The sequence below is a fragment of the Schistocerca serialis genome, chromosome 2 (genome assembly GCF_023864345.2).
Source record: "Schistocerca serialis cubense isolate TAMUIC-IGC-003099 chromosome 2, iqSchSeri2.2, whole genome shotgun sequence".
NCBI lineage: Eukaryota > Metazoa > Arthropoda > Insecta > Orthoptera > Acrididae > Schistocerca > Schistocerca serialis.
In genome coordinates this window covers 737666347-737682794 of record NC_064639.1, presented here as the reverse complement: position 1 = coordinate 737682794, position 16448 = coordinate 737666347, and positions in this window count along the sequence as shown.

The window sequence follows — 16448 nt, the reverse complement described above, 5'->3', positions numbered from 1 at the left end:
AGAAACCAATCATCTGATCGAAGGCAGATTGTGATGACTGGGAGGCTCGGTACGAGCATTCGGAAACTGCACGATTTGTCGGGCGATTGTCTTCAACACGTGGCGAAACCAAGGTGAAACCATGTCCAGACGTCTTTGAGTTAGGCGGACAACCCTCATTACAGATGTCGGACGTCGTAGGCTGGGAAGACTGGTAATACAGGACAGGCGGCAAATTGTGGCGAAACAAACATCAGACTTTAATGCTAGGCAGAGTAAAAGTGTGTGTCAACAAAAAGCGCTCCAAACACTGCTAAGGATGTCCGTTCGCAGTCGATGACCTAGGCATGTGCCAATGTTAACATCACGAGATCAGCAACTACGACTGATATTGGCATGTGACCATCGGCACTGGACATCGGCGCAGTAGCAGAGCGCTGCATGGTCTGACGTTTCCCGGTACGTTCTTAATCAGGCCGATGGGAAGGCGCGAATTTATCGTCTTCCAGGGCAACAGCTCCTTGACATCTGTACTGCGGGTCGGAGACAAGTTGTCAGCGGCTTCATTATGCACTGGAGAACATTCACGTGGGCATCCATGGGTCCAGTGCAGCTCGTGCAAGGAACCGTGACGGCCAAGGCGCATCATACTGGTTGTAGACCACGTACACACCTTCATGAGGATAATGTTTCCCGAGAACAGTAACATTTCTCAATAAGGTAATGCGCCGTGTCACAAGGACGGGAGTGTGATGGAGTAGTTCTAGGAACACAGTGATGAGTTCCAGTTTATGTGACGGCTCCCCAACAGGCCATATGTGAACCTGATCGGACACATCTGGGATATGATAGAACCTGGCTCCAGAGGTCATCTGTCCCCTCCCCGGAATTTAGGGGAATTAAATGACTTGTGTTTGCAGTTGTGGCGCCAACTTCCTCTAGCAACCTAGATCTGACTGCTCCCATGCCACGAGGCATAGCTGACGCTGTTATCCGTGTCAGAGGTGGACATAACGGCTAATAGGTAGGCGCTCATAAAGTTCTGGCTGATCAGTGTATATCCGGTGAGTGATCGTAAGCAACCCTCACATTCTGATATATTGTAACACATTGTATTGGTGAATAAATTTATTTACACCTGTGTATATCACTGTTTTACTTCGGCTTTCCGGGACTTTCTCTCGCCCATGAGACTTGTGACTGCAGATCGAAGCGTCTAGGTTTAGATTCCTGACTTTGCTGTTTCGAAAAAATTAAATGTTCGAATAACGTTTATGTTGGTAATTCTCACAGACATGTGAACTCCAAGCTTTTAATCTACATTAGGGGCAGTGATCGTATGTGTGTTACATAAAATTTCGGACGTGCAGCCGCATATATTTGACCCCTTCTTCTGATATTTCGGCTGTATACCGTCCATCCATCTTCAGAGTGAGCCAGCTGACAGACGTTCCAACGCTTGCTCCGCCCTTTTAAAGCCGCGGACCGTGCCATTGCACTTGCGGCCACAGATACACAAGGCGCCAGAGACGTAGATCGGCGGCCAAGAGGTACAACATATGCAAGAAATTAGACCTATGACAGCACGATCGATTCACACGGTAATATCGATGTATCACGGCGAGCTGCCCCGTTGCGATGTCTTTCTGAGGTTATTTACGCGGCTACGAGCCCGAAATTTTATGGAACAATCATTGCGCCTCGAAAATTCGAAGATTCACGGTGCTCGCAAGTGTTTTGCAATGGTCAGCTAAATTTTATGTGATACAAAGATTGAATAACTTTTAACTTCTTTCAGTGCCATTAAGTAAGCCATATGTATTTTAATAAGTAGTACAGACAATTTAGATGTGGATCTATTCAATTTAAGTGTCCATACTGACTAGTGCAGATACTGAATTTCGGTAAAGAAAAATTTCTGTTTAACCTGCAAATTTTATCAGTTGTACCAATATCCATACAATGTGTGCGTGTGTGTGTGTGTGTGTGTGTGTGTGTGTGTGTAAACAAAATTGTGACACCTGATATAAACACTGTATTGTTTCTGGGGCAGGCGTATTTTTGCAGACATTTTAGACGTAGGAGAAACAATGGGAAAATTGGAAAATAACATAGAAAAATTAAAATGTGGCAAATATTTGTGGATCGATTGTGCCACATACCAAGTATGGTGCAATAACAGAGCTTCAGACATTTACAGGTGCTGTTATACCTGTACTTTCATTTCACAAATATTATTTGAAATATTATTTGTATGTATGTATGACTCTCTCTCTCTCTCTCTCTCTCTCTCTCTCTGTGTGTGTGTGTGTGTGTGTGTGTGTGTGTGTGTGTGCGTGTGTGTGTGTGTGTGGGGGGGGGGTGGATGGGTAGGGGGGGGGGGGGGTGGATGGGTGTGTATGTGTGTATTCCTGAAATATCATAAAGGAGGAAATATTACAAGATACAACATTTATGAAATTTTTTTTGGATAAACAGTTTTGAATATGAAACAAAAAAGTTCTGCGCGTCTGCGTCTGGATAGCTAAGATGACTGCTGTGGGGTTACATCGCATTTGGATGTTTTATTTTAATGGGCTATAAAGTACTGGGACGTGATTAGCTGTTTCATTGTAATGGCCGCTACCATTCCAAGAAATTAGGTGTAACTTCTTGGAGCGTGAATCACTTCATGGATAGGGGTAGTATGGCTTGCCACGTAATAGGTAAGGGTCCAAGGTTTACCACCATATTGGACTGTGGCGTTAGAGCTTTGTGGCCTCCACCAACTACAGTATGAACCTGCACCTGACACAGCCTGAAGAATGGACAGTGTGCATATGTGTCCTCGAAACCTCATTGCCTTCCTACTTTTGTCTGTTGTACCGATGCGATTACCTTTTCAGTGATGTTCTTTCCCAGTGAATTTAACTGCCTACTGTGACGTTCATAACCGCAGTGTCTACAACCTTACTGAACTTGAAATGCAACACATCATTGCTCAGTACTTCATTATCCCACTTCTTTCGATAATGATACTTCTGGACAATACTCTTAAACTTGTGTGTACTCTTCACTAAATAGTGATGCGAATCTATATCTGATCCAGGGATCTACCTACAATCCAACATCTGAATACGGAATCTCCTTGTGACCATTATGTAATCCAGCAGAAATCTTACTGTGTCTCTGGGCCTTTTCTAAGTTTGCATCATCACGTGAGTTTTCGCTAAGAGATATTTACTGCAGAGCACAATTAGTCAAATGGTTCAAATGGCTCTGAGCACTATGGGACTTAACATCTATGGTCATCAGTCCCCTAGAACTTAGAACTGCTTAAACCTAACTAACCTAAGGACAGCACACAACACCCAGCCATCACGAGGCAGAGAAAATCCCTGACCCCGCCGGGAATCGAAACCGGGAACCCGGGCGTGGGAAGCGAGAACGCTACCGCACGACCACGAGATGCGGGCACAATTAGTCCTTCTCCTCTCTCCTGCCTGGTACAAACTCTATCCTCTACTCCTTACCCCACTACTGCATTCCAGTTCCCAATGGCCATTAAATTTCTTGTTCCGTACTGAATTACTCATTCAATATCCTCATACAGTCCCTCTGTCTCATCTTTCGTGGCGATGGTTTGCTGTCATTACACCTTAGCGACAGTAATAATTACAAATTTTATAAAATCTACCAAAATGACCTTTGTCTGTTGGAAACTGACCACAGAGCTTGTCATAGCGTTGTGAAAGCTAAAGGAACAAACGAACATATTCAACAATGTAAGCTCAAAATGTGGTATGTCACTTTTGCCAAAACAATCTAATCTTCAGTATTCTTCTGTAGCGGAACGTTCCTTCTTTTCTCTTCTAGTCTATGTTACTATCCGCGTTTCACTTTCATACAAAGCTACTCTCCAGGTAAATTAATAAAAGAATTCCTAAGGCTTAGATTTTTTTTTTAGGTGTGCAAATATTTTTCTTTTTCATAGTGATATGTGTATCTGAGACGTTTACATTCCCTACCTTAAACACTTCTTTAGTGTGTGCAGCGTAAGCTATTTGGTGCTCCATCAAGCAGGAATGACACCACTTTTCTAACTCCAGCAGTGCCTTGGAGCGAAAAGCTCTTGGATTCGCGAGATACCATTCAGTGGTGCGGAAGAAATCGGTGAAGGAGTTGGGCTCGCCATTGTGTCGGCGAATTGGTCTCGAGGAACCTAAAGGTGAGACGCTTGACTTTATTTTCCGTAATGCATTCTGTTTCCGTGCTCTCTCAACCCAATGACGTTTGTTGTATGGGCATCCTTAGGCAAGTTCACATGAGTACATCTTAACTGAAGTCTTCTTGAAGACAATGTCGTTCTATGAGCTGTGTATATTTCTTTAACTTTTCATTAAATATTTATTTTTATGCTGATATTTGCACCATCAGCTGTGAAGGCACTGATATGATATGACTATATCACGAACTTCAAATCTTACCGTTCTTTCAGGCGTCCTTACAAGCAATTTCCTCAGATTTTGTGAACGTTGCAAGTACTAGAAATTTCAATAAGATCAGCATTTACAGCATAATAAAAAGTCATTTATAAATTTGAAGTTACGGTTTTGATGAAATCGTTGCTCAACTATGATCTCTTCTATCATAAGAGGTAATTTTCAGTTTATAATGGAGCTAAAATCGTTAGTAGCTTATGAGGACGTTAACTGCATACACAAGTTTTTATCCTTTTTATGGCTGAAAGGCATCTGTCAGTTGAGGATCTGGATGCAGGAATTGTCAAACTAAGTAAAAAGACTTTTGCAATATACAGACTACAGTAAATTTGACAATAAACTGCTCAAAATCTGGCAGAAAATCCAAAGACATTCTGGTGATACGTAAAACACACTAGCGGAAGACATAATCAGTACCTTCACTGCCGAAGACAGCGCCGAAATTACTTCACGAAAGAAGATGAAATAAATATCTCAGAATTCGAATCAAGAACAGCTGTCAAAATGAGTAACTTAGAAGTAAATATCTTAAGTGTAGTTAAGTAGCTTAAATCAATAAAGGCAAGTCTTCGTCAGGCAGTAAACCAATTATGATGAGGATGATGATGTTTGGTTTGTGGGGCGCTCAACTGCGCGGTCATCAGAGCCCTTAAAAAGTCCCAATTTTTACACAGTCTAATTTTTTTTCACAATCCAATCTAGTCACAGTCACGAATGTTCATGATGATGATGAAATGATGAGGACAACACAAACACCCAGTCCGCTGGCAGAGAAAATACCCAATCCGACCGGGAATCGAACCAGGGACCCCGTGAGCCAGAGGCAGCACAGTGTACCAATTACGGTCATTTCAGAGTATACTCATAAAATAGCGTCGTACGTAGCAATGAGGTACAACCGATCACTTGACGAACGATCCGTGCCTAAAGACTGGAAAAATGCACATGTCACACTAGTATCCAAGAAAGGAGATGGAAGCAATCCGACGAATTACAGACCAATAGTACTGACGACGATTCGCAGCATAATTTTTGAACATTATGGACTACTTAGAAGTGACATCTGGTGTTCCCTAAGGAAGAGTTATTGGCCCTCTGCTGCTCTTACCAAATATAAACCATTTAGAAGACAATCTGAATAGCCCACGTAGAGTGTTTGCAGATGATGCTGTTATTTCCCGTCTAGTAAGGACATCAGAAGACCAAAACCAATTCCAAAATGACTCAGGTTACGTGTCTGTATGATGTGAAAAGTGGCAATTGTGTCTGAGGAAGGCAAAGTGTAAGGTCGTTTAAATGCTAACTAAAATAAATGTGTTAAGTTTCGGTTATACTGTAAATCACACAAATCTGTACGCTTTCAGTTCCACTAAATACATAGGAATTACAATTACGAACAAAACAATGATTACATAGATAGTGTTATGGGGAAGGCGAACCAAAATCTGGGTTTTATTGGCATAACACTTCGAAGATGCAACAGGTCTACTAAAGAGACTACCTGTACTATGCTTGTCCGTCCTCTTCTAGAGTACTGCAATAGGGTATGGACAGAGAACGTCGAAAAAATCCAAAGAATGGCAACTCGTTTCTTATTATCGCAAAATAGGGAAGAGAATGTTACGGATATGATTATCGAATCGGGATGGCATCACCATAACAAAGGCGTTATTCCTTGGGGCGAGATCTTTTCACGGAATTTCAGACACCTACTTTCTCCTCTGAAGGCGAAACTATTTTACTATCGCCATCATACACAGGAAGATATGATCATCACAATAAAATAATAGAGAGCTCTCATGGAGAGATGTTAAGTATTCATTTTTTCCATGTGATGTTAGGGAGTGTAACGGTAGATGATAGTCTGAAGATGGTTCGAAGAACTCTCTGCTAAGCACTTCAGTGTGATTTCCAGAGTTGTATTGTAGCTGTAGTTGTACATGAAACTTCATCAGATCACCAGCACTTACAACGTATTTATCTGAAAAGGTACGCGGCAGCTAGCTATAATCTTAAACAGGAGAAAACAAAAATGATCCATCGCAGTTTTAATGACAGTATTGAAGGTTCAGAGGAACATCGTTTATGTTGATCAAAATAATGTACATTTAAAAGTTCGAAACATAATAACGTGAAACTGCCTCATCACTGCTTCTAAAATTTTACAGTAGATTCTTATAAAGGTTCTTTCTAAACTGAATGCAGTATTATGCCTAGGGCGTTCATCCTTTTGTTGGCAATGAATGGCTATTGGCCGTATTATTTCAAATTGGTCACGTCTGGTTTTTAACATTTCGTGAAATTCATTATGTTTGTAACTTATTAGTTAGTGTCGTAAGCTCTGAAATGCGATATATCAAACAAGGCGTTAATGAGAGGGAAAAAACTGCAAAAGTATGAAAAATTTATTGGAAACTGACATTTTGCATCGGGGGTTCTAGCCCACGAGCATGAACATAAACTTCTTCGTTCCACGTATCTGAATTAATTATCTTCTTGATGAACGGAACCATATTACTGCGACATAACATTTTCAACAAACGACATGCAGAAATCCATTCCATGCAGACTATTTAGGCAGTCCTTTGCTTATTTCCTTATGTAGAGTCCAAGTTCCTTCGGATGACTTCGAAAATAGGCAGTAGCAAGACCTTTCCGCAATCTTTGATATCTGAACTGGTTGCAGTAACACTGCATTCAGTCCATCGGTGAAATGGGGAACGGACGTTGCAGTAGCAAATCTGTTTATCGCTCTTGATCGCAATTAATTCAAATTACCAGCTATAAATGGAGATACAACGTACCTATGGCAATGTCCATAAACAAAGGAAAAAGAAAAACAAACCTTTCATGAATTTGACCAAAAGATGTGACAAGAAAATTCTAAGCAGAGCAGCGAGAAATTACACACACATCATTTGCAGAATACAACCCTTTCAAATATCTCCATCGCTCTTTTATTCATGAATATATTTGAAACAGAAACAGTAAGTCATTCTGTCTTACATTTCACACTGCTGTAAACACAGAAGTATTTTCTGAATGATGTTCCAGTTTTTTCTATTATTCACTGAGATGACCGCTGAATTGTACATATTGCGTTTTTTCTTGCTGGTGGGTCTTCCGTGTTGTATGACTTTGTCTAAGAAGCTTATCGGTTCCTGTCATTTCGTCCAGAGGCGCGCTGAACAACTTCAGAGGTGCTCCTGACGACGCAGAGTCTTGCCGACTGACGAGTCGGACGTCGGAAAGAGACTAAAATACTGTGTAACATAGATGTGTTAGGGTTTACACTTGATCACCAGAGATAATCCTTGTCGGAGATGAAACTTACCTATCGATTGTCGCTTGGCAAGGATGAAACTTAGCGAATGATTTTTACGGAGCAACTGTCCATTTGTTGTTGTTGTCTATCATGTGCGAGCGTCTTCACACTGCACTCCAATACTAAACTGTTGATTCCTTGGTGTCTCCGACTGTGTCCTACCAGCCGATCCTTTTGGTCTAGTTGTGCCACAAATTTCTTGTCTCCCCAATTCCATTCAGTAACTCCTCATTAGTTACGTGATGGACCCATCTAACCTTCAACATTTTTCTGTAGCACTGCATTTCGAAAGCTTCTATTTTCTTTTTGTCTAAACTGTTTATCTTCCATGTTTCACCTCCATACGTGGCTACACTCCGGACAAATACATTCAGAAAAGCCTTCCTAACACTTAAATCTATGTTCGATTTTAACAAATGTTTCTTCTTCAGAAATGTTTTTATTGCCGTTGCCAGTCTGCCAGTGCACATTTTACATCCTCTCTACTTCTGCGACATCACTTATTTTGCTGTCCAAGTAGAAAAACTCACCTACTACTTTGTCTCGTTTCCTAATCTAATTGCCGCCCGCTGTGACAGAGCAGTTCCAGGCGCTTTAGTCCGGAACCGCACGGCTGCTACGGTCGCAGGTTCTAATCGTGCTTCGGGCTTGGATGTGTATGATATCCTTAGGTTAGTCAGGTTTAAGTAGTTCTAGGGGACTGATGACCCCAGATGTTAAGTCCCATATTGCTCAGAGCCATTTGAACCATTTTTGAACCTAATCTAATTCCCTTGTCCTCATCTGATTTAATTCACGTATATTTCATTATCTCTGTTTTGCTTTTGTTGGCGTTCATCTTATATCTTCCTTTCAAGACATGGTCCATTCCGCTGAAGTGCTCATCAAAGTCCTTTGCAGTCTCTGACAGAATTACGATGTCATCTGCAAATCTTAAAGTTATTAGTTTTCTCCCTGGACTTCACTTCCTTCTAAAATTTTTCTTTGGTTTCCTTAACTGCATGTTCATTGTACAGATTGAATAACATCATGGACAGGCTAAAATCCTCATTCCCTTCTCAACCACTGCTTTCATTTCATGTCCCACGATTTTATAATTCCCTTCTGTTTTCTGTACAAGTTGTAAATAGCTCTTCGCTCCCTGTATTTAACCCCTGGTACCTTCAGAATTTCGAAGAGCGTGTTCCTGTCAACCTTTTCAATAGCTTTCTCTGAGTCTACAAATGCTATAGATGTAACTTTGTCTTTCCTTGAACTACCTGCTAAGATAAGTCGTAGGGTCCATTTTGCCGCTTAGCCATTTTACACTTCCTGTCAATCTCATTTTTAAACGTTTGTATTCCCTTTCGCCTGCTTCATTTGCTGCCTTTTAAAATTTTATTCTTCCATCAGTTAGATTCAATATCTCTTGTGTTATCCAAGGATTTCTTTTAGGCCTTGTCTTTTCACCAATTTGATCCTCTGCTGCCTCCACTATTTCATCTCTTAAAGATACCCATTCGTCTTATCCTATATTTCTTTCCCTTGATCTTGTTAACTGTTGCTTAATGCTCCCTCTAAAACTCTCAACAACCTCTGATTCTTTCAGATTATCCAGGTCCCATCTCCTTAATTTCCTACCGTTTTCAAATTTCTCCGTTTTTAATATACAGATCATAGCCAATAAATTGTGGTCAGAGGCCGGCCGAAATGGCCGTGCGGTTAAAGGCGCTGCAGTCTGGAACCGCAAGACCGCTACGGTCGCAGGTTCGAATCCTGCCTCGGGCATGGATGTTTGTGATGTCCTTAGGTTAGTTAGGTTTAACTAGTTCTAAGTTCTAGGGGACTAATGACCTCAGCAGTTGAGTCCCATAGTGCTCAGAGCCATTTGAACCAATTGTGGTCAGAGTCCACATCTGATGATTGATGTCATGTTCTGTAAAATATTCTCTCTCTGATCAGTTACTTTTTTTGACAAAGATAAGGTAAATCGTGTTCTTCAACTCTACTCGTGTCCTTTGGTCTACTGGTATTTACTTCTTTGCCTGAACAGTCATTTTTCTCGAATACCTACTTCAAATGTTAAGCACTCGGGATGTTGCCTTGTTCAATGCTCGCCACCGACTATCCCTGCTACAAACAGTTTTCGTGCTGTTTCGCTTGAAGCCCCTTTTATACACCCACTTAAGCCTTTTCGTTGGCCGCGTGAGGAAGCCGTGCGGTCTAGGGCGCCTTGTTACGGTTTGCGCGGCTCCCCCCGTCGTAGGTTCGAATCCTCCTGGGCATGTGTGTGTGTGTTGTCTTTAGCGTAAATTATTTTAAGTTAGATTAAGTAGTGTGTAAGCCTAGGGACCGATGACCTCGGTAGTTTGGTCCCATAGTCCTTCACAAATTTCCAATTCTTTTCCTTTTCGTTGCGTAGGGACTTCCCTACAGCATTTACATTTCATACAATCTACATCCCCTAAGCATGAACCGGTTATCCATGTAATAATTTAGTACATTTATACTATGAAAGAACACAGTTTTAAAGAGGCATTTACAAATTAATTCTGGTTAGGCCTACGTCAGCTTACACAGTAATAAAAATTATTTCCATATGTTTCAAGTTAAAGAACATATAAAACACAGATATTAAAGTGTCCCTAAGAAACATAATCGATGACAGACATAAATGTTACAAAATCTCACAACTGAACCGACGAAATATGTATATACTCTCGCTTTTACTCAAGCATGGCTAATTACTTCTTTCAGAACTCTGAGTGTGAAGCTTCCAACTCTGTGAACCCCAAGCAACTTCCCTTAAGTAGTATCATCGCTGGCAGTATATAGCAATGGGGTGTCGATCTAAAGCAATCCTAGTAAGTAGTACCAAATTAATCTATAAGTTTTAAAATGATAGAGTATAGCAGTCAGTCGTCTTGTTCTTGCACGTTTTCTTCGGCAAATATGTTCTAGTACGTCAGTCACCTGATATTCGAGCTTCTGTCACAGTCCTGCAACAGTTCTTCACTGTGACAGAAACCCGAACAACAGGGTACTGACGTATTCATACCTGCATTGATACGATGAAATAGTGTATTGATAATGTCTAGGCACTAGCCGAAATCTAGATTTGCCGAATAAAACCTGCAAGAAAAAGACGACTGATTGCTGTGCTCTATCATTTGAAAGTCATTACACAGTCGTTGAGTGCACCCACGTTCCTAATGGGAGGAAACCTAATCCATAAGTATTAATTCACAAGAGTTGTGGTTGGAATGCTGATTACGTTTGTAAGGTGGGGTCATTTTACAAACCGTGTTACATCCAATACGACAAGTAAGCCCTTTCAGTGGTAGAGAAGACAGGTTTGTGATCATTCATTAAAAACATGTATGTGACTGACATCGCCTAGTACACTTTATTTATTGTAGAATGTCTGCATGTTTGGTGACTGGGGGACGAGCAGAGCTGTGAAACTCATGGTAGAGCGGAAGGACACAGGGAGCTCACACAGGTGTCGTGTATTCCGCGCCCAGTGAATTTTCCGCCCTGTGAAATTTCCGCCCAGAAAAGGTCGAGGAAGGGCCCACTAATCCTCTGGGGACGCTAGCTAGCATGCTCAAGCTGTACAGTACTAACCATACTATATGTTGCATGTAACAATTTCAGTGTTATTAGTTCTGATATGTATATGTTTTTACGTAGAGAGTTCTTACCGGTTAAAAGTAAAAAAAAAAAAAAAAAAAAAAAGAATTCTATTTATTTATGCAGAAATTTGGTTTAGAACACATACACAGCGACGTTGCCCAAGTGGAGCACAAAATAAGTAAATAAATTAATAAACAAGTAAATTGTGGTCAGGTTTTTAAAGGGCCACTCGTTGGCTGGTTCAATGCTGAAATTTGTTAAATTTACGTTAGAGAAGCACTCGGCCAACAGGACATGAAAGAAGGGAGAAAAATATTATAGTTGAAGAGTGCATTTGTAGATGATCAAGAAATTGACGAGACTAACAAAAATTAAAAATCTGTTAAGGGTGTGGCTCTTGATAAAACTGAAGGACTTAAACAAAACCTAGAAAATCTTGCACATAACTGTCATGCAAAAGAAGACAGTGTATTAGTTGATGAAAGAGCAAATGAAGAAGAATCCAATGGAAATAGTAGTAATATTTTCTTTTCTGACATTTGTCAGTGACCTTTGACTGTCTTGGAAATCTAACAGTTGAGTCATCAAAATAGTCAGTGACCAAAAATTTAAAAACAAACATTACTCATTCGTTTTTGTTTAACAGACAATGAGATAAAAAAAACCTTAACTAACAGTTAACGTCCGATTCCTTCTATATCAGCCACAGCGTGAGAATGTTTTTAGAACTTGGATGGCACATTAAACTAAAAAACACAGTTTGTACTATTCTTGTTGTAGTCTCTTTACCACAGGCAGTTTGATAATAATGCAAATGCTACTGGGTAGATATTAGTCTCCTTTTTATTACTTCCAAAATCTGCATGAATTGTATATATCTGTGAAAACTGTTTGGTACAGCACTTGAACGTACCATCCATAAAAAAAAGTCTCGTTTACTTCTTACAGTATTTCTCCTAGTTCTTCCAAAAAAAACTATTATCCTGTCTCCTGATTTATCGTCGCTTAACAGGAAATTGCTGCCATCATTCATAGTTAATAGCTCTGCTTAAGTTCAATCTATTCTCTTGTCTCTGGATCCCTCTCACTTCCCTGCGACTTTACCCTTCGTTTGTATAACGTTCTCTTCGTTGTTCGCTGCTCTGGAATTTCTGTCACAAAGTCGTACTCTCGATTATGCAAGCTAACTAGCTCTTCTGAATAGATTTTGGAAATAGACGTATTTCCCTCTCGTGCCCTCTTCTTTGTCTGGTTCAGAGTCCTGCCAACCTTGCGTCATCCGGAGCTCCACATTGATGCTCGTGCGAAAAGAGCACTGCAGAATCCTTAAGCTTTCCTCGGCAATGCTTCTCTTTCTGTTTTGAAAAGCGCCAAATCACAGTCCCATCTTCCTTCGTTTTCATCACTGTGGCAACAGGGCTTACCACGAATTGTCCTTGAAATTTCCATATCACAACTACTGAGTTGGTAATATCCCAGTGGCACGATATGAAGTCTACGAAAACTAGAGCGATACTATAGTTCAATTATTTTATCTTGGCGGCTTGCGCATGCCCGCCCAGACGCGGGAGATTGCTGCGTTGCCAGTTGCACACGACGCACGCGCCAATAGAAGCAGCGCCATAGTATAGCATAGTTCGCAAGCTTACGTTTAGGGGGGAGCGCGCAGTTCATGAAGTAAAGCCACCACGGCCGCATTAACTCTTTCGCTGCTACAAAGACGTGCTCCCTGCATTCCGCGCTGTGCGCGATTTTGTCACTGCACTGCTCGCCTGTGCAGACACATCGTGTTCCGACTGCTTTGACACTCTTATCAATCGATTCCACAAAAACTATTTGGCCTAAAAATTAGATTTTTACACATCTTATTGACTGATACCTTCCCCCCATAAATGACTTAATTTTGTTTCGATGTTCAACGCAGTTATTATGCAGCATTAAATACAGTAAACCATTGCACGAAATTTTGAAGAGTTTGCAGAGGGAGAAGTCCATAGAGTATACTTTCCGTATGGTCGATTTTAGTTGCCACAATGTTGAGAATGAAATGTGGACAAGATACCCAAATTTCATATAAAATTTACTGTATAACAATAGCTCATTTAAGTACCACATAGGTGTCGTACGTAATATTGAGAAGTATTCAGTCTTTCGCGACTGTAACAAAAGTTTTATTTACACCTAGCACGTTTGGCTTTATTTTAAAGCACTTCAATCAATCAAAAGGAAGTAGACAAAATACATTAAACAAAACTGTGGACTTACAAAAACATTAGGACTTGAATTTACTGTCTATCAGTGAACTGTTCTGAGCTATGTCAAATGTAATTTTTGTGTGTGGCACAAACAAACATCATTTATTTGCTAAAACACTGATCTGCCAACACAAACGCTGAATATTGTGTTACCGCAGCACAAAACTACGAAAGGTGACTTGGCAATGGAGGAGACAAAATACTGTCCACTGAAGATGCTTCATAAGAGAGAAACGCGTCTGGTCTAAATAAGCCCCTTATTACAGTTGCAGAAGAGGAATATATATCAGTACTATCGGTAAAACTGCGACTGTGGAACAAAAACAAGAAAGAGAACATGAGTACCATTGTGTATGTGCCATACCTTTCCTTGATTGAAGTGCTTTAAAATAAATCCAAACGCGTCCGGTGTAAATAATACTTTTATTACAGTCGCGAAAGACGGAATATTTCTCAGTATTAGATACAACACTTATGTCGTACTTATTAAATGAGATACTGCTATACAGTAAATTTTATATGAAATTTAGGTATCTTGTCCACATTTCATTCTCAACATTGTGGCAACTAAAATCGACCATACGGAAAGTATACGCTATGGACTTCTACCTCTGCAAACTCTTCAAAATTTCGTGCAGTGGTTTACTACATTTAATGCTGCATAATAACTGTGTTGAACATCGAAACAAAATTAAGTCATTTATGGGGGGAATGTATCAGTCAAGAAGACGTGTAAAAATCAAATTTTTGGACGAAATAGTTTTTGTGAAATCGAATGATAAGTGCGTCAAAGCAGTGGGAACACCATGTGTCTGCACAGGCGAGCAGTGCAGTGATGACAAAATCGCGCACAGCGCGGAATGCAGCGAGCACGTGTCTGCAGCAGCGAAAGGGTTAATGAAGAGACAAAGCACTAGAAATTTAAAAAAAATGCATTCAAACGAATATAATTCGTGAAGTAAGGCACTTCGATATTGTTTTTAAATAGTGAAAATATTAATCACCACACAAGGTTTGAACTCATAACCTTCCGCGCAGCAGCCCAACTCCGTCACCGTTACGCTAACGCACCTCGTCTGGCTACATCACGCCGTTAGGAGTATAACACGTCGTGCAAAATACTGACAAACACTGTTGGTATGACTATGAATTACTCACGCTTCGTCGAACTACAATAGGAAATAAACAATTACCGCTGTTCTTTATTGCGAAAAAGCGGTTCGTGAGAGTGATACAAACACTTTTCCTTGCTATCGCCTGAATTAGGAGTCTTATTGCTTGTTTGGTTTAATTAATTAATAGAATATGAAGCAATTGGTATAAAGAATGCTTTTTCCAAACTTTCTATAAAAGGATGTCTGCTATCAAGACATTGCTTTTGTTCTATTACCTTATTTATGACTGAACGTTTCCAAAACTGAAGACACTCGTCCATGCTCTACACTTCAGTTGAGATGTGGCAACGTCGTTGTCTGTTCATTGGCTGACTGTGTTTTGTGATGTCAGATGCGCAGAACGAACCTAAACTCGGCCGCCAACATAAATGACGCGCACTTTAACAGGCAGATGGGATTGTGCGGGCGGAGTTGGGCCGAGTCGAGGGATCAGGTACAGCAAGGTGATTAGGACGTTCCGGCTACAGGTAGCACGGGACACAATGGACGCAGGTACGAGGCGGAGAGTTCGCAGATTTCTAGTGGGGCGGAAAGTTCGCAGGGCGGAGAATTCATACATTCGCTCACACATTCCTTCGGACAACAGAACGGGCAACCGCTTCCGGTGCTAATCTCGGGATCCCCGGGAGCTGGCTCACTTGCAAAACAGGAACACGTGTCCGGCGGGCAGGCGTGAGAAGGCAGCGTGTCCGCCAAAAACACGTGGCAGTAAGTATTCGCGGACTTTCCTACGGACGTACAAAGAACTTCCAGAAACTTCGGTGTGGATTCTAAACCGAGATTGGTCGGCGTTCGGAAACGATAGTCTCCCGGAAAGATGAGGGAAAGAAAAGACTTTCAGCTGGGAAAAAGTGGAGGAAAGTGAGAGGTTGGTCGTACCTGGAGCGTGGAGCTGTGAGGTCATTCCTTGGACGTGGAGCTAGAGGGTCGTTGCTGGGTCGTAGAGCAGGACGGTCGTTTTGGGTTCACAGCAGTCGTCGGACGTGTAATTTTGGTGAAGTACAGTTTTACTATTATCTTGCTGAGGCGAGAAGTTTTGCAGCTATAGCCTCTGATCACTACAGTGATCTTGCTTATGCACCGGCTTCTAGGAAAGTAAATTTACATTGCTGACACACGTATTCTACTCCGTTCTGCACTGAGGTTTCACACTGCTCATTGAGATAGTAGTTCCTTCTTGCTGTTTAGTACAACGGGGATGTTAGTTGTTCCGCACCTAATCACAGATCGAGAGTGCATTATAGGGCAGAGCCAGACAGTTTGAGGGCCAATATTAATACAGGGAGAACCTGAGAGTTGTAACTTTTGTCTAGTGCCTTTGAATTGTGTTTATGATGAATAAATATTTTAAAATCACGGCATTTATCCTTTAGTAGACAGTAATGTCCAGTGGTAATTAATCTTGTCACTAGTGTACATTTTATACATGTTTTAACGTATTCGTTATAACAGAATTGGAGTTTGTCGGCTTATCCTGACATTCGATCGCATCCACAGGATACGATTAGGAAGCAGATAGGCTATCACACAGCAGTTGACTTAACTAAAGAGAATAACGTACAGCTACTGGAGAATGTATAAGTGTCAGGGCGACTCCAGTCGCGTTAAAATATCCGTT